The sequence below is a fragment of the Phyllostomus hastatus genome, unplaced genomic scaffold (genome assembly GCF_019186645.2).
Source record: "Phyllostomus hastatus isolate PE091 unplaced genomic scaffold, TTU_PhHast_1.1 phas_contig_34, whole genome shotgun sequence".
Lineage (NCBI taxonomy): Eukaryota > Metazoa > Chordata > Mammalia > Chiroptera > Phyllostomidae > Phyllostomus > Phyllostomus hastatus.
The window spans coordinates 53,448,314-53,472,408 of NW_025333857.1; the positions used below are offsets into that span (position 1 = coordinate 53,448,314).

Here is a 24,095-nt window from a genome sequence, read left to right on the forward strand (position 1 = left end):
TAATATATTTGGAATATTTATTTTTTGAAATGAGATTTAAAGACACAAGCTAATCTGGTGTACATGAATGAGAATTTCAGAAATCACTGCTAACATCACCCTACAGAAAACAAGCTGTCAACTCTCTGCTGGTATAAAAACCACCGAGGCAAACAAAATCCTCCACTCACAGATTAAGGAGGAAAATTGGTCCAAACAGACAAACAAAAAGCATCAAAGCAAATGGAAGAGGTAGGTGCTAACTAACAAGATGAGAGTGTTGAATTTAAGACTAATACTGGTTATTCTTTAAGAAACAGATAACTAGAGAATATGATTCCCTTTTTAGGGCTATTGGGGTGAAACAACTTACATGGGATCAGTTTTCTCTTTTGTAAATTTAGAAACAAAGGATTACTTCTACAGACAGCCAAAAAGAGAGAAAGGTTTCTGAGAAGAAGGTGGACAGAGTGTTAATGGGGAATCATTCTAAAAAAACCAGCAAATTTTTAAGGAAGATGTTGAAATTTCAAGAAAATTAAATAACAAAGGTTATGGCAGAACCATTAATCAACACATCCTTTTCTTTATTCAATTCACTAAATATTTTCTATGTCATAGATGCTGGATAGTGATAAGCTGGTAAGAAATAAAGAATATTTTAGACAGTGTCCTTATACACTGGAATTTGAGAGTCTATTTTGAGAGTAAATAAATAAAAGCAATCATAACACCATATGATACTTCTTTAGTAATTATAAAAATGAACATACAAGCATATATCACAGTTATTGTGGGTTCCATTCCAGACCACTGCAATAAAGTAAATATCATGATAAAGTGAATCACATGAATTTTTGGTTTACCAATACATATAAAAGTTATGTTTACAATATACTGTAATCTATTATGTATGCAATAACATTGTCTAAAAAAACAATGTATATAGCAATTAAAAATACTTTATTGCTAAAAAAAAAAATACCATCATCTGAGCCTTCATCCAGTCATAAACTGATTGATGATGGAAGATCATGATAGCTGCTGACTGATCGAGGTGGTAGCTGCTGAAGGCTGGGGTAGCTGTGGCAATTTCTTAAAATAAGACAGCAGTGAAGTCAGCCATATCTACTGACTCTTCCTTTCACAAACGACCTCTCTGTAGCATGCAGTGCTGATTCATAGATTTTACACTCAGTAGAACTTTCAAAATTGTAGTCAATCCTCTCAAACCCTACCACTGCTTTATCAACTATGTTGATGTGATATTCCAAATCCTGGGCTGTCATTTCAAGAATCTTCACAGCATCTTCAGCAAGAGTGGTTTTCATCACATGAAACAAATCTCTTTGCTCATCCACAAGAAGCAACTCCTCAGCTGTTCAAGTTTTACCATAAGATTGCAGCAATTCAGTGACATCTTCGGGCTCCACTTCTAATTCTAGTTGTTGTTTTGTTTTGTTTTGGGTTTTTTTGCTATTTCCACTTCATCTGCAGTTTTTTCTTCCCGTTAAGTCTTGAACCCCTCAAAGTTATCCATGAGGGTTTGAATCAACTTCTTCCAAACTTCTGTTAATGTTGATATTTTGACATTTCATTCTTCCCATGAATCACAAATGTTCTTAATGTCATCTAAAATGGTGAATCTTTTCCAAAAGATTTCCAATTTATTTTGTCCATATTCATCAGAAAAATCACTAGTCATGGCACTTCTAGTCTTACAAAATGTATTTCTTAAATATTAAGACTTGGTTGCTTAAATGACTCCTTGATCCGTGGGCTGAAGAATGACTATTGTGTTAGCAGGCAATGAAGATGACATTAATCTCATTGTACATCTCTATCAGAGCTCCGGGTGACCAGGTGCATTGTCAATGAGCAATAATACTTTGAAAGGACTTTTTTGCTGAGCAGTAGGCCTCAGCAGTGGGCTTAAAATATTCAGTAGACCGTATTGTAAACAGATGTGCTGTCACCCAGGCTTTGTTGTTCCACTTATAGAACACAGGCAGAGTAAATTTAGCATAATTCCTAAAGTCTCTAGGATTTTGAGAATGGTAAATAATTATATGTTGCAATTTAAAGTCACCCAGCTGCACAGTTCCTAAAAAGAGTCACCCTGAACTTTGAAGTTCTGAAGCCCAGCATCAATTTCTCCCCTTCAACTATGCATGTCCTAGATGGCATCTTCTTCCAAGATAAAGCTGTTTCATCTGCATTGAAAACAGTTGTTTAGTGTAGCCACCTGCATTAGTTATCTTAGCTAGGTCTGCTGGATAACTTGATGCCTCACCTTACACTATTATGTTGTGGAGATGGGTTCTTTCCTTAAACCTCATGAACCAACCTCTACTAGCTTCTTCACCTCTCTCAGCATTTTTAGAGTTTAAGATGGTTAGGGTCTTGTTCTGATTAGGCTTTGGCTTAAAGTCAATGTAGAAGGTGGTTTGACCTTCTCCCCAAACCACTAAAACTTTCTCCATACCAGCAATACGGCTGTTTCACTTTCTTATTATTCATGTGTTTGCTGGAGAACACTTTTTGTTTTCTTCAAGAACTTTCCTTGCATTCAGAACTTGGCTAATTAGTGCAAACAGCCTTACTCTCAGCCTCTTTTGACATGCTTTGTTCACTAAGCTTAATCATTTCTAACTTTAAGTGAAGGATGTGTAACTCTTCCTTTCTCTTGAACAATGAGAGGCCCATTCGAGGGTTAATAATTTGGCTTAGTTTTGATATGATTCTATGGTGCAGAACAGTGAGGCCCGAGGAGGGGGAGGGAGACAGGGGGATGGCCAGTCTGTGGAGCAGTCAGAAGTCACACAATATTTTTCCATTGTTTGCTCTCTTTTGTGGATATGGTTCATAATTCCCCCAAACAATTACTATAATAGTGAAATCAACAATCTCTGATCACAGATCACCATATCACATATATTTATAATTAAAAAGTTTAAAATATTGTGAGAATTACCAAAATGTGACCCAGACAAGAAAAAAACAAATGCTGTTAGAAACGGTGCTGCTAGCTTTGCTCACTGCAAGACTGCTGCAAACCTTGATTAGTAAAAACACATTATCTCCAAAGTGAAGGGCAATACAATATGGGCTGTGCCTCTATTGACTCAAAGAACACTCTTCTTTAAGCTACCAATGAACAAGTTAGGGTTAACAAACTTTACTTTATGATAATAGTCAATATTATTAATAGTGAATATATAAACATGCTATCCATTATTGGTGACGTTGTAAATTAAACTACCTCTGAAAAGAAATTTGACCCTGTTGAAGAACTGTAAAGCGTCTAATTCTTTGTAACCTCCCAAATTTTCATGGAGGTTTGGAGAAGATATAAGACTCCTATAGCTACAGTCTCATTATTTTCTTGTGCCTGTCCTCACAGCCCCAATTTCCACAGAGGAGAGTGAAGAGGGCCAGGTAACCCTCGTATGTGTGACAGGTTGCACTACAAGGGAGGAGCCCGGACCTAATGGCTTTTCGCTGGAGAGTAAGCATGCCCACGCATTGCTCTGGAGGGAGACATTATCATCCAAGATTGTTTGCTACACAGACATCTATAAAAAAAAATTGGGAACAAAGGCAGTAAGTGATTCTACACATAAAATGTAGATAATTTTCTCCCGACACACCCTAAATATCAAAAGATCTCAAAAATATCTGATGTTATGTGAAGGATGGGATCATTGAATGAGGCTCAAATACATAAAAAAGTACAACTCAATATGGGGATAATTAATTACAAGTGTATAAATAATTGCAAGGCACAGGGATGTTAGGGTGAGTTCTGAGACCAGCAGTGCAATTCCCCAGATCCTCTCCAGTCACATGGTGCCTCTCAGAATAGTGTGTAGTCAGATCACACACAAAGAAGAGAAGTGATTCCGTCATTTCATACTCATTTACATAGCAGACATGACATATCCCAGGATCTATTCTGTATAAATATGGGTTTATTTACCATCAACAATTCTATGAATTGGTTATGCCCTGCTAAAAGCATTTTATAATACAGACTCTTCTGTGAATAAATACATCTGTGGACGCCAGCAGGTGTGTCATCGTATCTGTGTGAGGGAGGTGAGGTAGGTGCTCTTATTAGTGTCAACTTGTTCACTTCTTGGCCACTCAGTTCCCTTATCCATAAAATAAGAAAAATAAGAGCACCTACATCATATGTTTATGAGGATTAAATATGTCAATTCATGTAAAGTAGTTAGAATAATGCCTCTTATATAATAAAAACTTCTGTTGTTTAACATTCTTATGATGAAATAATAGTCTCATTTAGGGAAACATTTAAAAACTTTAATGCAGCCATATGACAAAATCTAATACACCTTTATTTAGTTTTTGAGAACTATTTAATGCAATAGAAAAATTGCTCAGAGCATATGGTGAAGTAAAACTAGCTTAACTCAGAACTGTAATTTCTATAATTAACTTTTACAAAATGTACACACTGACACACACACAGATGCAAAATACTAAAACCTCTCTCAAATGTGAATTTCACTGAAGCCGAGAGTAAATTATTTCTGTATACATGTTTAATATTTTTACACTTCCTGTAAGAATTTATCTTTTAAAAATGGTTGGACCTATAACATTTTAATCATGGGAAAATTTTAACACAAAGTGTCAGGAACCTTTCTGCAGATGCCATGTCCAGTAGTACTGTGTGAACTTGATAAATCCAAATCGATTCAACTTCTGTTCAAAATCCTTTTGTTCTGGTTCTTTCAAAATACAGGAAGAACCTGTTTAAGATGAAAACTGTTTGCATTAATGTCTAGCAGTACTTCCACTTTTTAAATTTCTGTTTATGCCTCAAAACCAATGCCTTATTTACCCCTCTTCATAATTCTTTCAGCATATCAGACCCTAATGAATATTTCCTATGTGCCACAGAGACTTCCTTCCTTCACGCACTACAGTGAGATGTGTGGATTGTCTTTAACTCCAGCGGCTGCGGTTTTGTGTGCTACAATAGATAGAACTTTGAAACTAGCACTGTGAGAAAAACCTGAGAATCCACATTCATTATTGCATTACTAGCATGAAAACCAGCTTGATTACAAAGCAAGTGAAGTTCATAAACTACATCAATTGATTATTTGACTGACTTTGCATTTTCCTGACAAAAGTCTGTAAATTATTGACTTAATTGGAACTGAAGGACACCTTAGGAACCATCTAATTAATGCAGAATTTAGGGCAATCTGCCTATCTGCCATGCAATTAAATTAAGCTGATCTGGCCAGGCAGTGTTTTGTTGCTCTTTCCTTGTATGATGCATTTCATTTGAGAACCTGGGTGTGGGAATAAGGAGTCCAATCTTCTCACATATAGGAGGACTGCTCTTTTGTTTTTGTGGTGAATATCTGCATAGATATTCTCTGCCTCTTCCAAACAAGCTCCGAGACCACCTTCCTTATTTTACAGATATGGAAACTAGGATTCAGGGTTAGCTAGGTAGTTGCTTAAACCAAAATCATTAATGATAGAATTAGATCAAAGACCACGGTTTTGACATCCAAGTTCTTATTTTTAGTAAACTAAACTGACTATTTTTAAAAACACTACCTGTCAGAAAAGCTATTTGAATCCATCACGATAGATATGCACAGGGCTTTTTTCTGGGGAAGTTATCTGGAATGAGATAGGCAGGTATAAATATCATAAACAAACAGATTGGTTTTCATGTTAATGGGAAATCTAAAGTGAAAGCTCATCTGTGAAATAAGACAATGTGGTCCACAGGACCAGGAATGGCAGATATTGCAACACTGACAGCTCAAATGGACTGGAGTTTAATCCATGGGACAAGATATACTGAGTCTGCAAGAAGCAGTGTAAATGCCAGGACTAAGGAAACAGGAGGTAGAAGAGGCTGACTTGCCCTCAGTTTGTAATTGTGTTTGTAGATGCAGGGTAACCAGTAATGCACCCTTCACAAGAAGAGAAATAAAAAGTAACTTGTTGACCAAACATACGCTTTTGCATTTAAGAATTTTTCTCATGGATTCCATTAATGACGAGGAATATTCAAACAATACACACATAATTTTTCTGTAGTTCATCAATAATACTGATTACTAGGACCTTTTCAGATTTTGGTAGGCTCTTCACTTAGCTTGAATAGCAGCAAAATATATGAAATGGCATTGCCTAAGGGCTTTATCTGCAGAAAAAATCGAAAACATAGCCAGCTGCCAGATGGAAAATGTGTATGCAGATCTCAGAAAACTCTGCAGAGCAAACATTCCTGAACAATAGCAACTGGGGCCTGCCTGGGCACTTGTTATCTATTTGCATTGATTCATAAAATTTTAATGTTTGAACATTAAATAGAGCACAGAAGAGATATTGCTGTGGCCTGCTAAGTGTTAGTGCTGGATTAACACACCTATAGTCGGAGTCATGAATAACACAGCAGCCCAAGCAACTATAATGATTTAGGAGAATGTGACTGCTGCAGTCCTTTCATCTAAGAGAATGGCGCTTACTGATAAAAAATACAAATTACTTCATATAACTTTTGTGTGGCCCACATGGAACCACAGAACAGCATCACGCTATCACGCTCTGCAATAATGTATGCTGTCGTTGGCCAGATTTATGGAAGTAGTCTCGGAAATTATCTTTCCTCGGGGTATCAATATGTAGGAATATAGGACCCTTGTTTTAGCTTAATTTGCCTCATTAGCATGGGTTACTCTATGTTATCGAGGTTTATATCTGAAGTCAGTTTATGCAGGTGCTTTGTGTGATATCGGAGATGTAGAAAGAATGTCTCCAAAATAAGATATATATAAGAGGCACAAGAACTTGGAGTCAGACGAAGGAAAGGTGTTTACTTCTTCATACCTCTTTATTTTTACATCTATGAAAACTGATAATACCTAGTTCACGTAGCTGTTGGGATAATTTATGAAACACCATAAATGAATGCTCTGATGATAGTTTGGCTTATAACAAGGTAACAATCATAGCAAAGATTGTTGCAACCCAGTTCCTCTTACAACCTAGAATTACAAACTAGGAGGAGGGAGTGATGGTCTCTCCAGTAGGACACCCTAAGAGAACCCTTTACCACTGTCCACCCTCTACCCCTAACCCCACACATCTCAATATTAGTTATGACTTCTTTAACCCCATTCCAGCAATGAATGATCTATGCCCACCTATAGGCTAAACCTCAACCAGTGTGGAAACCAGCCAAAAACATATTAATAGTTTGTTTCCTAGCAGCTGTTTGGAAATAGTTCACAGCTGCCGTCCATGCCTGATGAATGGAGGTGTTTAAAACCCCAGGTGCCTGTGAGAGCATCAGGCTGAAAGTTCTTGACCTAAACTAGTGCTGTGCAGTGTCTCTGCTGGCCTGGTTACACACTAAACTCCCCGTGATAGACTTCAACTGTGGTCATTACTCATACTCTTCACCAATGTCCATTCTGTTGCTCTCACATTCAAAGCATCACACAAAATATCTGCCCCAAAAAGAACACATTTTTTTTTTGAGTAGATACTCTGCCTAGTTTGGATTGTAGTTTGGCCAATGCTCCTAGGTTTTATGATACTAAAAGTAGTTATACCACCTTTCACTCCTTCCTTCCCTTGCCCTGTACCCTTTTTTGTTGCATTTTCAAATCCACATAAACTGGTTCCAGTTCACATCCATCAGTTTATCGGCTTTCCATTCTTGGAAGAGCTCCTACTATTAATAACGCAGCCCAGGCCTGCAATTTAAGACATTCTTGGTTATTTTATAAACACTCATTTAGCATAAAATGAATGCAATGGGGGAAGTTAATTCATGGCTCTTACTTCTTATGAAATTGTTAAACCAAGTTTGCTTAAGTTAACAAAACGGTTTACTACTGAGACTAGTTTCTTCAGTTATATGCAGCACATTCAATAAATAAAACATTTTAAATGAAAAGGGCCATAGTTTTCTCCATGATAATTCACTCTTGATTCTAAACAGGGAGTAGCGTACTCTACATTGCAAAGACTGAGGAAGAATGAGAGAACATATTCTGAGCCAATAAAGAATGAATGTTTGATTGTCCTAAGTCCAGAAAAAATTTTAAAACCCAGAAGTAGAAACGTCTAAACTGTTCTTTTAGAAAAAAAAATTTCATAGTTTTTTATATATATTCATGCCATTTAGACTTCCTAGCAAAACATTTTGGGCTACACACTCCTCACTTGCATAAATTTACTTGATAGAATCATCCAAATTATGCATGATTAGGCAAATTACTATTTAGAGCTGAAGACATTTTAAAATGTTATCTTATTTTTAATATATTTTATTGATTATGCTATTACAGTTGTCCCATTTTCCCCCCTTTATTCCCCTCCACGCTGCACCCCTGTCCCACCCACATTCCCCTCCTTAGTTCACATCCATGGGTTGTACATGTAAGTTCTGTGGCTTCTCCATTTCTGATACTACTCTTAACCTCCCTATCTATTTTGTACCTACTATTTATGCTTTTTATTCCCTGTACCTTTTCTCCCATTACCCTTTCCCTGCTGATAACCCTCCACGTGATCTCCATTTCTGTGATTCTGTTTCTGTTCTAGTTATTTGCTTAGTTTGTTTTTGTTTTTGTTTTTAGGTTCAGTTGTTGATAATTGTGAGTTTGTTGTCATTTTACTGTTCATATTCATAGTTTTGATCTTCTTCTTTTTCTTAGATAAGCCCCTCTAACATTTCATGTAAAAAGGGCTTGGTGACAATGAATTCCTTTAACTTGACCTCATCTGGGAAGCACTTTATCTGTCTTTCCACTCTAAATGATAGCTTTGATGGATATAGAGAAATCATAACTGGCAATAATTTTTAGGATTATATTTATTATAGGGAAATGTATAGAACAACTAGAAAGAGGTATCACAATTTTCTAAAAAGATAGTCAGTAGATTCCAGTAATGTACATCTAAATATTTAATAATAATAAAACATAAAATCAAAAGGCACAGAATAAAAACCACATGATAAAAAAGGGGAGAAACACATAAGTTGGCTAGAAAAATCATAAAGAATGAGCCTCGATTAATTGTAGAATAGATGAATAAATACCTATCAGAATGCATTATGATTAAGAATGTAGGAATCCCAAACCAATCAAGCCCCAGAAGAATTGCCCAGCAGAATTTGAGGTGAAATTCTTTGGGGGGTGGGGGAAGCACCCCTTGTCTACAGAATAAGGAATAAAGTGACCAGTAAAGTCCTGTGTATTTCATCCCCTGCATCTCACTATTCTGTCTTTCTCCTTCTTGGCCATATTTGTGTCACGATCACCGTCTGGCAGTGACCATAGAATGCTGTGGATGGCTCATTGACATGTGAGAAAAACATACACGGAAACAACCAGGTCCTGTGGGGAAGTAGGAACGTAATTGCCACTCTCTCTGGTGGGGAGAGCGCACCCCATTCCCCCTCCGGAGAGGCTTTTTATTAGTTTGGTTTGCATAGGAATTCAGGTAAAGCTCATTAAACATTGCTGGGAAGTAAAGATCAAACAATAGATAGCAAGGAAGTCCAAGGGCCTATTTTGAGGCAGGATCAAAGAGCTGTAAGACTTTAAAGAACAAACTTACTTCTTCCTTGGACCCTTATCATTCAACTGAGAGCATTCTAAACAAAGCAGGTTTCACAGGATTTTACATATTCTTTCTTAGGCCTGATCACCCGGGGAACCCACCCTTTTCAGCACAGAGCTGTACCACCCTGTCATTGTTTCAGGCTTAGGTGGAGCAAGGGAACTAAGGCAGCCAAAGGATAAGGAGATTTTCTCCCAGACGTTGAGGACTCAGGCTATATCACAGCTGAGGAGTGAGGGTCCATCACCCCCTTTTGCTGTAGCCCCCAAAGTCCTTCCTTGGAGGCCTCCCACGTGATCGTGCCTGTCTTAGATCGTTCCCCCCTTGGGGAATCTTACCTGTCATTGGCTAACTGACCAAGCTTTGGGGTTCAGTTATGAATGAAGCAGCAGAAGCAGCGCTCCTGCCAGGGAGATAAGCTTTTGTCTCCTTGCTGGCTTAAGGTCCAAGGCCACTCCCTCAGCCTTAGCCTTGGCGGGGGTTATAGCTTCTGATACCAGGCAGGGTGGTCCCCAACATATTTGTAGCTAAAATCATGCTGAATGGCAACAACAAGGAGTCACAACTTATTTCCATGATGAAAAGAAAAAGAGGGAAGAGGTAACTGATCATGTTTTTTTTCTCTAGTTTCTTTTTGTTGTTACATAGTTCCCATTATGTTTCCCCTAACCTTTTCTTATTTCCTTTTTTCTCCTCCATTATCTTCTCCATCTTTCTACTCCTTGTCTTTCTTTTCTATCGTCCGCATTAACACTTCTTTACTATCTTTTTCATTGTTTTCTTCTCCTGAATAACTGAAAAAGTACATATGAATCATTAACAAACAAGCTCAGAGCAAGTATTCAACATCTTCGCAGGACTCATAGATCAAGATATCAAAACTCACTAGGATATTTTAAAGCCTTTATCAATAAACAATGTCAGCCCTCTCTACAAAGACCACCAGAGAAACCTGTTAACCTAACAAAACTGAGTTTTTTAAACTTACTGAAGCCTGAGAGATCACCGTGATAGTTTCAATAATGTCTCGAAAGGGAGAAGCTACAGAAGGTTTGGGGCTTTGGAGTCTGGGATAAAGTGGGTTAAGGCAAATCTAAGTAACTAACTGGGGTTGGGGAAAGTTTATGACACATCATTTAGGGTTGTTGTACCAGCAGGTCAAGATCTTGAAACAAGTCTTGATAAACTATTGCTCTGACAAGCAAGCTGTGTCTCTAGGTGAATGAATTTTTGTCCAAATAATTCTCTAGGTTGTTTGTTTTGGAAAAATTTCTTCAAGCAAAAAATAGAATTATTTACTGGTTTGCAGGTTTATCTTCCTGGTTAAGAGTTTCCTAAGCAAACAGTTAAATCATATTGACACAGGTGATCTCAGTTCTAATTCCCAATATTTAAATTATGTGGAAGTAGCAGTCTTAGTTCTTACACTGGGATTGGTCTTAGTTTAACACAAATAAACTAGATTTGGGGAAAGTATTGAATACAAAAGTCTTCCATAATATACTCTGGAAAGAAGGTAAAGTTTAAGATAGAGAGTTCTCAATCAGGGAAGATACTATTCCCTGGGGATGTTTAGAAATATGTGTAGGGCGTTCTATTTGTACCTAGAGGGTAGTGTCAAGGGATACTAAATGAGTTTCAATATGCAAGGCAGTTTCACACAACCAACTGCCATATCTGAAATACTGATAGAGCCTCTATTCTAAAGCAATGGCCAGATTATAGTAATTTGAGGTAGACTCACACTTGTTTAAAAACCACACTAGAAATATATAAATTAGCAACTTTGACTTTTATTGTCATCACCATTAATATGTCCAAAAGGTCTGTCCATATATTTTCAACATTAAAAAGGGGGAGGATGGGCATGAATGAAGAACTGGGAACTTGAAATAATGTCAGAAAGAATAGCTACTGTTATAGATGACACATTTAAGATTCAAATTTTTCTAAAAAAGAGAGAAAGAAATAGGAAATTTAACAGGGGTAACACATAGAATTTAACATGCACCCACCAAAATAAAAGTAAGTGAGCTTACAAAAGATCACACTTAGCAGTAGTCAAAGCAAGGAAGATTTAAAGATTTTAGCAGATCACAAACCTTATTGGAAAAACACTATAATGCCAATTTCAAAGCACAGAATGAGAATGGTATTGGACTATGTATATTACAATATTTTATGAGGGACATTAACAAAACAAGATGAAACCAGGATAAAAAAAAGAAACAATATAATAAAGGTTAGAGAGACCAGAACATATGAGAAAATATTAAAGTAATCAAGGGCTTTTAGCTTGTAGATACAGAGAAATAGAAGCTAAGAATACTTTAAGAACTTTTATCTTAAAAGAAACGTTTGACATTACTCTAGAGTCTTGATACACAACATGCAGTCCGTCGACCAGCAGTTCTGGCATCACTTGGGAGCTCATTAGAAAAGTAGAATCTCAGGTCTCATCACGGACTCATTAAATTAGAATCTGCATTTTAACAAGATCCCCAGGTGATTCTTGCATGCACATCTGTGTCTGAAAAGTGGTCAGAAGAGTTTCCCAAACTCATCTGACGTATGTTATAAGATACAGACCCTTGGGTCTAAACTGAGACTTTCTGGTTCAGAATTTCCCAGTGGAAAGGCCAGGTAATCTCTAGGTTTATCAAGAGCAATTGTTGATAAACCTATATCAAGGCAAATTTGGAAGACTCGGTTCCATTCACTGAACTAGATTTAGAAAGATATTAAAATCAGCTAGATTTTGACTAGTTTCTCAAACTGTGTCCCAGTAGAAAAATAAGCTACTTTGGGAGGAACTGAACCCCAAAGAGCCATTATAAGTAAAGGCTGACCATCGGTCAGAAATGACAAAGAACGGAAGTTTGTTCTCCATGGGAGGTAGAAGTAGATGATTCAAAGTTTCCTTCCAAATATAAAATGTAGATTCCTCTAAATCCAGCTGTGATTTCTCAAACCAATTTGTAGACATACACTTAATAATAAAAGCCAGAGGCAAATCTGAGCATAAAAAGTACTGACCCCCTTTGCTGTGGTCCATTCCCACTGCTGCCACTCATGAGCATTTGCTGGTAATTCATCCAAAATGTGATCCCATGGCACCAGGAACTGAAAATAGATCCACAGGTTCCAGGAAGTAATTAAGGGTTTCTCTACTGAGCTCAGCTTGAATTAACTTCAAGGAGTCTTGCAGCTGCCTAGATTTTTCACACCAAGTCATGGTGCACAATTTGATGCTGTAATTTATTCACAGTTAATTCCTATTAAATGAAGCCCAGTGGCAGTTTTACTGTAATAAGGAAAGAAAGTACTGCTTGTTTTATTGCCAGAAAAATGTTCACTGAGGTGAAAAATTGAGACTCACCTATGATCTGTTAATATACAGGTAGTTGTTATGTGGAGTTCTCAAATTAAGCAGATACCGAAGTTCTGAAATTGAACTGCTATGAAATTCCACACTTATTTCTCATTTATTACTCTGGTTATTCGTAGATTAGATTCAATTAGAGATTCGCCCTTCTGTTTCAAATTCTAGCACCAAGTTACACCACTTAGGATTTTGCAGCAGGTAATGTAACAAAATCAGACAGCCGTCATTTCATTCAGCCATGCTCTCTCTTTTCATGTGTTAAAGTTGTTATGGAGGAAAAAATAGTCGCTCTGAGTAAGGACGGAGAGTGGAGCAAAGGCAAGAGGATCTGTCAGGTGTGAAAATTGGCTTTAGCAGCCCGAGGCTGGGACCTTAATTGCAGAACCCATTACTCTATGCCAGAATGTATCCTGAGTGAGTATGAGTTTCGTGTTGGGAGTATTGCTATGACTGCATAGAAATACAAAGAGGAATTTCAGAGGAGAGTGGGAAGGGTTTACAGAAGCAAATATAAAGGACACATAGACAAAAACTAGGGGGGATGGAAATGGGAGGGAGGTGGGGCAGGATGGGTGGGTGGGCTGGGATGGGAGTAAAAGATAGAAAATTGTACTTGAACAATAATTAAAATAAAATTTAAAAAGAAGAAAAACATTAATGGATAAAAAAGAAATACAAAGACGGATGTCTGAGACATTCAAAGATTTGCTGGCAACCTTTTTTTAAGAAACAGACTGTTTATTTTTTCTTTTGTTTCCCTCGCCTGGGGAGATATATCTGATAAAATATTGCTATGAGCAATGTCCAAGATTTTGCTGCCTATGTGTTCTTTTACAGTTTTTATGGTTCCAGGTCTAACATTTAAGTCTTTAATCGATTTTGAATTTATTGTTGTGTGTGGTATAAGAAGGTGGTCTAGTTTTATTTTTCTGCACGTGTTTGTCCAATTTTCCCAACACCATTTATTGAATAAACTATCTTTATCCCATTGTATGTGCTTGCTTCCTCTGTCAAATATTAATTGACCATAAAGGTATAGAAAAGTTTTTACATAGCAAAGGAAAACATCAACAAAATAAAAAGGCAGCCCACAGAATGGGAGAACATATTCACCCAATACATCTGATAAGGGGTTAATATCCAAAATTTATAGAGAACTTACAAAACTCAACCCCAGAAAAACAAATGACCCAATTAAAATGGCCAAAAGACCTGAATAGACACTTCTCCAAAGAGGACATACAGATGGCCAATAGACCACAGGTGGCAAACGCAAGGCCCGTGGGTCAAATCTGGCCCACCACCTTGTTTTATCTCACCCAGCACATTGTTTCTACCCGGTGTCAGTGCCGAGCTCTTTGCTGCTAGTTAAGGAGTAGTTACATTTATACAGTCCTAAAATTACATTCAGCCCTTTGTAGGTAATTGAGAAGCTGATGTGGCCCCTGGTGAAAATGAGTTTAACACCACTGCAACAGGCATAGGAAAAGATGCTCACTAATCATCAGAGAAATGCAAATCAAAACTACAATGAGATATCAGGTCACACCTGTCAGAATGGCACCATCAATAAATGGACAAACAGCAAGTGCTGGTGACAATTTGGAGAAAGAACACTTCTGCACTGTTGGTGGGAATGCAGATTGGTGCACCCACTATGGTAAGCAGTATAGAGATAACTCAAATAATTAAAACTGGATCTTCCTTTTGACACTATGATCCCACTTCTGGGAATATATCCAAAGAATCCCAAAACACTAATTTGAAAGAACATAAGCACCCCTATGTTCGTTGCAGCATTATTTACAATGGCCAAGATATGGATATGGAACCAGTGCAAGTGTCTATCAGTAGATGAGTGGATAAAACAACTATAGGGTATTTACTCAATGCAATACTACTCAGCTGTAAAAAAAAGAAAGAAAGAAAATTTTACCCGTTGGGACAGTATGAATGGGCCTGGAGAACATTATGCCAAGTGAAATAATCCAGGCAGAGAAAGACAAATACCATATCATTTCACTCATGTGTGGAATCTAATGAACAAGGTGAACTAACAGGCAAAATAGAGACAGATTGATAGATAGAGAGCAGATGACAGCTAATAACTCGCCCATTCACTTAACACATATTTATGAACACCAATTTTGTGTTGGACACAGTCTCACAGTAAAGATTAAAAAGTGCACTAACCATGGTCATTGTAATTAGCTCACCCCCGAGCCATAAAACAAGCCTCCATCTCCTCTCTCTCATCTATATCTCTGTCCTATCACCAACCAATAAGTTTCTACCAAGATGATGCTAATGGTGGATCTGACTCTGATGAAGTTTAAATGACTCCCAACTGGCTGAGAAAAAAAATGTTACTCATAAAAAAAAATGTCTCTCAGTATGAGTGATTATGAAAATTATCAACATTCTTCGGAAGGAAAGGGGGGTGGTAGGTGGGGAACAGAGAGAGAGAGAAGGAAGGTTAAACCTCAGGCCCCCTCCCTCATCAATTCTTACTTTAGGTTTGGAGTGGGGCCAAGAAAGCTGACTTTTTACCAGACTCCCTGAAATTCTCATGATCAATTCTTCTGATCTGTGAAGACGTCTGTTTTCCCCACTTCAGCCCACAAAAGCTTCCCTCTTTTGAGTTTTTATATACTTTACTCACATTACCAGCTTCTTAGTGCATTATCTCCTATTTGAATAAAAATTGCCTTTTCTATTAGATTGTGAGAGCCCTCTTTAGAGAGATGATGCCATTTCCCCCCTTATATGCCTTATATACTAGCAACACATCTGGAAAATGGATGGAAAGTTAATGGAAATAAGGGTATATAATTGGGAGAGAGTACAGTGGGGGGCATTCGAGCTGCTTTATTATTATTTAAAGCATTGTTTTCTTCTATTATTATTTTCTGCTATTTCTATTATTTTCTTCTATTTCTTGACCAGGTTAGTGATTACACAAATGTATGCACACTATGCTAATTCACTGACCTGTACAGTTTTTATTTGTGTTTATTTGTTTATGTATGTTGTACCTAAAGGAATTTGAAAGGGAAAAAGGTGGATGGAATAAAACTGTTCACCATACTGGAGATGAACCCATAGTCCAAACTCAGAAAGGAGACCCCTTGTCTTCTATGTGATCACTTGACCCTGAGTCGTCTCCTCTAGAGAAGTTGACGTCCACCTTTTCCTGCCTTGTGTGCCTACTGGTGGCTGCCTTTATTGAAAAGAATCATGGAATTTATTACATAGTTCTTGACAATCTGGGTTTCTTTAATATAGGGAGGGCCAGATTACTGTTCAATGATTTGAGAGAATCAAAAATTCTGGTTTCTAGTCATTTATACTTCCACAAGCATTTAGTAGTTGTGATGGTCAAACATGCTACTCTGTGTTTTTGTGACCCAGGTTTCCATAAAATGACATAGAATTTTCATTTGTTAAGTGCACTATAGGCTAGACTCTACTACTATCTACTAGACTCAGGGTTTGACATTGAAAACCAGACAAACTCACTCTCTTAAAATGCTTACAGATCATTGGGGAAAAGAGCAATACAATATGGTGTAAGAAGTACTGTGAAAGCCCCTGTGGAGTGTACATGTGTATCAGGGAAGACTAATGCTTTCTCTCAAATCAACCTCACATCAGAGTCCCATTGTGAAGAAGCTCTAATGAGATACAGGCTATTTGTTCCCACCTGGGTAGCAGGAGAGGGAGAGGAACACATTATAGAAAGGAATATACACTGTAAAAGTTAAAACCTTGGGTAAGATATGCTGTTCCTCTTTTAATGTTGACTCTTGGTAGATTCTTGACTGGTGGGTGCCCATTACAGTGGACATTCATTAATTGAACTTATGTTTTACTGAATCCCAACTATGAGCAAGACACTACGTTACAAGCTAAAAATAAAGCAGAAAAAAAAAGCAGGAAAGAAGGGGAAGGGTCATCGAGGAACATGTACAAAGGACACATAGACAAAGACAACAGGGGGAGGGGGACTGAAGCTGGGAGGTGCGGTTGGTAGGAAAGAGGAGAGTAATGGGGGGAAATGGGGACAGCTGTAACTGAACAACAATAAAAAATTTTTTTAAAAAAACAGAGCTCATTTCTGCCTTTGGAAGGTCACAGGAAGGACAGACTACCAAGAAATTAAAATAATGTGACAAGGGAAGTAGAGATTACATTTTCACGTTCACATCTGAAGGAAACCGACCTGAACTTGGTAAGTTGGAGAAGTCTTTCCAACCCTGAAAGATAAAGAGGAATTCACCAAGAAAGAAAGTATGAAGTTCTGGAACAGTGATTTGACCAAAAGGAACATCATAAGCAAAGATACAAAGGAAAAGAATATGACAAGTTCAGAAAAGTTTAGAATGTATGTGAGCAAATAAATGGTACCTGCTGAGGCTGGAGAGATGTACATGAACCAATTTGTGATGGACCTTTGTCAGCTTTGTAAACTGGATTTCAGATGTTTGACTTACGTTATGGAGGTCCACAGAGATATCAGAACCTCTTTAAAGTGTTTTAAGCAGCAGAGTGACACTATAACAGTTACAGTTAAGGAATAAGAGTCATTTTAACTGCAGTTTGAAAAATTCATTTTGAAGAGCACCAGATTGGGTTTAGAAAGTAAACGCAGCCTCTCAGCCGGATGTCCTCATCGCCTGTTGCATGTCGGGGCAGAAGTGAAGGCACTAGATAGCAGGGAGCATTTTAAAAGAGGTGCATATTTCACCCAGAATTTGGAATAAATAAGTTTTGTATAATTTATTCCTAGGAGATCTCGCCATATCCCCGTGAATACAAAGCTAGCAGAACCTTGCTCTTCACAGGAAACCAAGCTCATGTGTTCATCATGAAAGCTCGAAAAGTAGAATTTTTATTTGTAGGAACAGATTAGAACATTTGGCACTTTTGTCTAGTCCCTGAGGCTTCCCACAGAAACACCCCACAAAACTTGAAATCAAAGATGATAGCACTTCTCAGCATAATTAGTGACTCAGTGCTGAGTAGCAGTCATCAAGATAGAAAACATAGGATGTACTTAGATGTTTATTTAAAGTTTGGGCTTTATTATTGGGGAGATGCAAATTAGTCTAAATTTCAGTATCTGTTGTGTGAAAAAAGAAACTGCATGAAGCTCTTTTTCAGCAATATTTAAAAGCCAATCATGCAAATTTTGAAGAGAAATTTTCAGAAGTTTTGGAGCTAAAAAGAGAAATGTCTCGACTAGGGGCAAAACAATAAAAAGAACAATCAAGCAAATGAAAGAAAAATTGTCCAATACCATCTTGAAGTTCAGTTTCAAAACCATACTGGAAAGAAATCCCACATTTAGAAGTGCCTTTAGACAAGTGCCGTGCTGCAGGTTTGGCCAAATCTGACTGAGGCAAAAAGGGAGAAACAAATAGTTGCCTTAGAGATCTCACTAACCAAGACATTTAAACATATTCCAGACATAAAAGTCACTTGTTAAGAGAGTGAAGTAAACCTACTTGAAAGCATATGTCATAATGGCTTGGCTCTATTCTTGATTGGAAAACTAAGTAATTTGAAAAGGACTTGTTAGTAATTATTATTACAAAGACATTTCCCATAATTGGAAAATTTTAGTAAAAAAATGAGTTTTAAATTATGTGTAGAAACCTTCTCAGCAAATATAGGGTGGAGCAAAAGTAGATATTATTAGAAAATAATACAATAATTAATAAAAAGTAATACAATAGCCCTGGCTGGCATAGCTCAGTGGATTGAGCACAGGCTGTGAACCAAAGCATCGCAAGTTCAATTCCCAGTCAGGGCATATGCCTGGGTTGCGGGCCACGGCCCCCAGCAACTGCACAATGATGTTTCTCTCTCTCTCTCTCCTTCTCCCCTCCCTTCCCTCTCTAAAAATAAATAAAGTCTTTTAAAAAATAGTAATACACTAATAAATGATGGTTTGCATGTTTAACTGTAAACCTATTTTTGCCATGCTCTATACAAGAAATACAAGGGGGTACACACACACCAAAAAAAAAATGGAATAATCTTCTGGAGGGAGGGACCCATGTAGAACAGACTTCCCCCTCTCGGGGAGCGTTCTAGGAGCCCATCTGTATCAGTGCACCAGCTGGAGTTGTTGTGAGAGGCTGCATTTGGATTCTGTAAATTTTTTTGAAGACTCCATATGTCTGCTCATTTCATGATGAGTAATTTATGAGCACAGGTGCCCATGCTGAGTGTTCAGCAGTTTTTGACCAAAACCAGCATGACCCCTAGGCCCCAAACTCCCTATTCACCCGATCTCACCCTCACTGACTTTTGTGTTTCCTTCCCTGGATGAACAAAGTCCTCAAAAGGAGACATTTTGCTGATGTGGAAGAGGTGAAACAAAAAAGGGCAGAAGCATAAAAGGCATCAAAATTGACGCATTCAAAAACCGTTTTGAGCAGTGGAAAAAACGTCTCCATAGGTATATTGCACCAAGTGGAGAATACTTTGAAGGTGACTGCAGTTTAAATATGTAATAATAAACACAATACTTTTATAAATCAATTCCAGGGGTTTTGGTTCCCCCCTTATATATAAAATATATATTTTGGTCATCTCAATGGCCAAATATATATTTCTCATACATCATAATATCACAGATTTATAGAGGTGATTTGGTTTTGCTTTTGGATTGGTTTTGTGTTTTTTTGTGTTTAGGGGGTTTTTTGGTTGTTTTTACTTGTACTATATGGATGCATTTAGGAATCTTAAGGTGAGAAAGTGACGAGTGAGAGAGCTCAGCACTGAGGGCGCTTGGAGAACTCCCACATGTTGTGTAGTGGAATGAGCACCTGTTTCAGGACACTAGAGACATGGTATTTCAATCAGTTTCTTTTACTTTCAGTATAAGCCTATTTTCCTTTTATAGCTGGTGTGTGAAGGGACTCTTGAGCAATTGAACCTTGCAGGCCCTGCTGACTTTTTGGCTATTTGTCACTTCTCACTCCATTCTTGGAGCCACACTACAAAATTGTAACTGGAACATGGTACCCCAGGGTTTGGGCAATTGTATTTCAGGAAATAATTAATGTAATTAACAATAAGGAAAAGGAACCAAACTGTGAGATTCTTTATAATTCTGTATGAAAAGGATTTTTGAGTGTCTTCTGCTTTGTAATATTTCTGTGAGACCAGTGGGACCTGACTCTCAGTACCCCAACTGAGAAAAGACGAGTTGCAAATTAGCTTGTCTATAGAGAAACTTTCTTAAAAAAATTCTCTGATCCCCAGAGCAAAAAGAAGTCTTTACTGTTCATATGTAATATCTCATTATAATACACTGAGTGTAGTTTTAGACAAATTTGTTTGACTGATGTCTATTCTGAATCATATCTCACTACTTTTTTTAATGATTCATTTAATTCATTTAGCACTTAGCAAAGGTAAAATCTTTGAGCCAAAAATTATTTCCTGATTGGAACCCAAATTCTCAAAAAAAAAAAAAAGTTAGCATGAAAAGGTTTTTGTGGTTTTTTTCATTTTTTTTTTAAATTATCTATGAGTAAGGATGACCAGAGCTACAGTAACAATCTTGAAATGACATGACATTTTTAGTGAAATTGTATGTTTATGCCAGTAGACTATAAACTTACTTCAAATTGTATTTATTTATGTATTTCCTAACAAAGGTCTCACACAGAGTAACTGGGCCAATAAATTTTGATGAATAAATAAATGAAACAGGAGAAATTAATAAAGCAAATGTTTCGAGTATTGCTGAGCTAATGACATATATGAGAAAGTTCTTTGACCTACAAATGAATTATTTTAAGGCAGTTTACAAGGAATAGTAAGAATATCATTTTGTCCTAGTGGTTAACAATTTTGTCTTTGATAGAATTACCCTGAAAAAATAAAGTGTGATGGTTATGACTAAATGACTCAGATCATGGAAACCCCACAGATATTCCTGGTGGGTGAAAAGAGGTTTCAGAGAAATATAATAAACAAACAAAGTCAAAAATAGGACTCAAGAAAAATATTTATGCTGGTAGTAGAAAGCCTGAAACTAAGACATTGTCAGCTTTGTCCTGACTTCTAATTTAACTATATACTTCAAGATATATAGTAACTTATACATACAAATCATTTTTTTGCTGAGCAGATTATGGAGTTCTCAAAGAATTTTCAAATGCAGTCAAATTACTAGGGCCTGCTATTAAAAAAGACACATTTATAAGAGTAAGAACTCATGCTCTCAAATTTCCCTGAGCTTCCACATCTCATACCATTCTATATCGAAGTTTCTTCTTCCTTGTCAGTATCTCCTCCACTAAAACACAGGCTCTTTGTGTCCAGAGACTGGCTGATCTGTTCTTTCCTCACTGGCAACCATCGCAATGCCTATCTCATAAAAGGCAAAGTCAGTAAATATCTATGAAATAAATAAAGAATGAATGAGCAAAATCATGCCTCCACAGAATATCTGCAGAATACAATTTCAAGTTTATGTGCTTGAAATTGTGCAGATAAAGCAAAACTGCTAGATTTAAGCAGAAATGAAAACTGTGTTTCCCAAATACCACCAGAATTTAAGAAAATCACTGTGATTCACGTGGACCTGAGCTTTACTGTCTCTTTCCCCTGCCATTTGGATTTCAACCCGGCGATGGAAAATTGAACACTTACAGGATGCATCGCAAGGAGGTCACATCTGCACAGTAAGAAAACCAAAAATAAAGAGTGAAAATGTAGGCTACCTTATCTGAAATTACTGTGATACAAGTAACCGTTATGACCAAATATGCAATGCTTTTTAATGAGACAAAAAGTCCAAAATAATATTTACACTATAATTTTATAGCACTTTGCAGTTAATAAATCATCTCTAAAAGTAAAATTTGCAAGCATATATTTGATGCATGTAGAGAGAGATCCCACAAATAAGTGTCATATATCTATAATGTATATGTATATATATGCATATATAGATCCTGAACTTCATAAAATCCTTTGAGGCAGTTAAGTTAGAAATAGTATTATATTTACAGGTCAGTAAAATGAGTTTTAAAGAAGTTAAATTACTTGCTCACCCGTATAGGACCAAGATTCAACCATGTATCCTGTCTTTAGTCATGTGAAAAGAACTAGTCTGTGTGGCCATCAGTTTCCAGAGAGCCTCTACAAGCTGTGTGGGAAGGAAATAGCATTTAGTTCTGACTTTCACCCAGACCTCTTTTCCACATTCTTGCTTGACCTGCCTGTGTCTCTGTGGCTTCGTGATCATCTGAACTATTAGGGTGCCAGTTCTCTCATTCTCAGCGTATCCATTTATCTGCCTTTGTCAGATCCTCCCTCAACCTTAACCCCAGCCCTACACTGCTTATATATTAATCATCTTGCTTCCAACTGGGAAAAGTAATCAGACACTCTTCTGAGATGTTGGCATCCCAGACTGTCATCCCCATGGGACCAGGTTAGCATAGTCAGGATCTGTTTGGAGTCTGAGTTACGCGCTGCTCCAGGATGGAACCCTGGCACTGAGCTTAGCTGTCTGCCCTCTCAGCCTAGGCACCAAAGAGGGAAGCAAGCATCCCGTGGCACACTTGTGCTCAGACCTCCTGAGAGTCTCAGCAGAGTATGTGACCTTCCTCAGCTGCCCTTTGCAGACACAGAAGCTTGGGCTTCAACATACTGGTCTGATATCCATTAGGAAAACAAACTCTGTAAGGTGCTGTTTTCCTACAATTTGGAAGCCAGAGATTATTCTGGCTTCCAGCTCCCCAAAGACAGTCCTGTCTGCTAAAATACTAAAACACACTGAGCCACAGTGTCAAGAGGGTCACATCACTGTATGATATAACAACTAGATGTGCTCCAGTCTCCACTCCCAGGGCCTCACCCCACCACTGAGTCAATGTCTTCAGTTGCCTTACTTGCCTCCCTGCCACGACCCTTCCACACTCTGGACCTCAGCCCAGAAGGATTCTGTCTAGCCTTGTACTAAGGAGCAGGGGCACCTTCCTCTAAAGCCAGACCATGGGAGCCTCAGGCAGCAGAGGCAGCAATGGGTTTATAAGTTATAAAACCTTTTTTTTTTAATTGTCTCACTTCATTCTCAACAAACCTGTAGTGAATTTTCAATACAAAAGATAGAATTCTCAAGATTTCACAGACGAGGAAGGTGAGCTTTGGAGAAATTAGAAGGAATGCCAATGCCAAAAAATTGCGTTCATGTCAGAGCCTGAGCTGAAAGGTAGACAGTCTGGTTCCAGCTGCGGGGCTGGGAAGGGGGGCAGGAGGCTGCAGGTATGGAGAATGGAGATTTCATCTCCACGTGCCTACCTAGACTAGGCAGTGGCTCGCACAGAGGAGGCTTTCTTGTCACGGGGATTAAAGTTTAGTGACGGTGAATTAGAGGTGACTCACTGGCAACAGCAAAGAGCACCGAGGCAGCATTTGGACAGCGTTTAATCCTACTTTGTTAGTGCCGGTTGACCATTAATGGAACTACACAGGGAGCAACTAGATATCAATGAACTTCAGGATCTTGGGCATATTGGAGAAATTTGAGTTTTCCCCCCAATAGCCTCCTTTCTGAGGAAACACTCTCAAACCTTTTGTGACAGGATTTTTTGCAGGAAACAGCATGTTCAGTGCCTCCCAGTCACACCAAAGCCCTTAATCCCCAACATGCCTTCCAGGGCCTATGCGATCGATCTGCTCTGCCCTGCCCACCTCCCCTGCCACACCTTCACCCTGTCCCTTCACCTCCGCACTGCCAGGGTGAGCTGACTGCAGCTCCTCAGCAAGACCACGTTCTATTTTCAGCTCCTTCCTCATACTTCCATTTCTGTCTGGAACATCCTTACTCCATTTTCTTTTTTCTTGTATCATCTTCTACCGCTAAGCTTAGCCATTATTATATTTGGAAAACCTTTCTGAATTTCCCAAATTATGGATTAGTAACCACGTGTTTCCTTTTCTTCTCATGCACTGCACTTTCCCCTCCATGTAATGACATCGCTCGCTAAAACATAAGTTCCTAAAAAGCAGAAATCATTTATAGCATTAGAAATGTGTCTGGCACATAGCATATACTCCAAACATG

General features: G+C 37.9%; 1 pseudogene; it reads right to left on the bottom strand.

Annotated features, from left to right (window-relative positions):
* Positions 1–1,011: 1,011 nt before the first annotated feature.
* On the bottom strand, positions 1,012–23,881 carry LOC123819605 (annotated as a pseudogene).
* Between the last annotated feature and the right edge of the window lie 214 nt (positions 23,882–24,095).